This window comes from Nerophis lumbriciformis, linkage group LG24 (genome assembly GCF_033978685.3).
Source record: "Nerophis lumbriciformis linkage group LG24, RoL_Nlum_v2.1, whole genome shotgun sequence".
In the NCBI taxonomy this organism is placed as follows: Eukaryota; Metazoa; Chordata; class Actinopteri; order Syngnathiformes; family Syngnathidae; genus Nerophis; species Nerophis lumbriciformis.
In genome coordinates, this window is record NC_084571.2 from 9,911,066 (window position 1) to 9,912,882 (window position 1,817).

Sequence of the window (1,817 nt, forward strand, 5' to 3'; positions counted from 1 at the left end):
TTTTATGGTCCACTAACACTTTATTTTACATTTACTGACACTTTTAAACATCTACTAACACGTAACATCTACTAATATTTGTTTTACATTTACTAACACTTTGTAATGTTCCCTAACAGTTTGTGACATTTACTAACACCTTTTTACATTTACTAGCAGTTTTTAATGTTTACTATTTTTTTTACATTTACTAACGCTTTGTAATGTTCACTAACGTTTGTAACATTTACTAACACTTTTTTACATTTACTAACACTTTTTTGTTTTTACATCAATAACAGTTTGAAATGTTCACTAACACTTTGTAACATCCACTTACACGTTTTCCCCATTTACCATAACATTGTAACGTCTACTTTGTAACGCTTATGAATACTTTGTAACGTCTTTTTATGGTCCACTAACACTTTTATTTAGATTTACTGACACTTTATTACATCTACCATTTTGTAACATCCACCAACACCTTTTTTATTTACATTTACCGGTACTAACATTTTGCAATGCTCACTATCACTTTTTTACGTTTACTGACACTTTGTTACATTCAATAACACTTTGTGACATCCACTAACACATTTTTACATTTACTAACACTTTGTAATGTTCACTAACAGGTTATAACATTTACTAACACTTTTTTTCTTTACATCAATAGCATTTTGTAACATTCTCTAACACTTTTTGTTACATTCACTTACACTTGTTTTATATTTACCAACACTTTGTAACATTCAATAACACTTTCTGACATCCACTAACATGTTTTTTACATTTACCAACACTTTGTAATGTTCACTAACAGCTTGTAACATTTACTAGCACTTTTTTTTTTTTTACATTTACTAACACTTTTTTTTACATCAACATTTTGTAACATTCCCTAACACTTTTTGTCACATTCACTAACACTGTTTTATATTTACCAACACTTTGTAATGTTCACTAACACTTTTTTTTTACATTCACTAACATTTTGTAATGTTCACTATCACTTTTTAAGTGTACTAACACTTTGTAACATTCCCTAACACTTTTTGTTACAACCATTAACACTTTTTTATATTTACTAACACTTTTTAATGTTCACTAACCGTTTGTAACATTTACACACCTTTTTTTTTTTTTTTTTACATTTACTAACAATTTTTACATCAGTAACACTGTAATGTTCACTAACAGTTTGTAAGAGTTACTAAAACTTTTTTACAGCAGTAACACTTTGTACATTTTATAAGCTGTTAGTGAACATTACAAACACTCATTTGACATTTACACTTTTTTACATCAGTAACATTTTCTAATGTTCACTAACAGTTTGCAACATTTACTAACACTTTCTTTTACAGCAGTAACACTTAGTAATGTTCACTAACCGTTTGTAACATTTACTAAGTGTTACTGAATTTAAAAAGAAGTGTTAGTAAATGTTACAAACGGTTAGTGAACATTACAAAGTGTTGATGAATTTAAAAAGTGTTAGTTAATGTAAAAAAACAAGTTTGTAATATTGTTTGTAATGTTCACACAGCTTGTGACATTTCCTAACTCTTTATTACATTTACTATCACTGTAATGTTCACCAACACATTTTACATGTATTGATCTGATTGCTGTTGTGTTATTGATCTGATCAGTGATGCGTAACAACACACCTTTCAGGTAAACATCATGTGTGATCAAATTAAATTGGGTGATTAATCTGCCTTTATTGTTAATTAAACTGTGAAGTAATTAATGAAATAGCTCAACAAACATATCATTTTACATTCATTTGATCATAATTTCAATTTTGATTAATTAATGACACATTTACA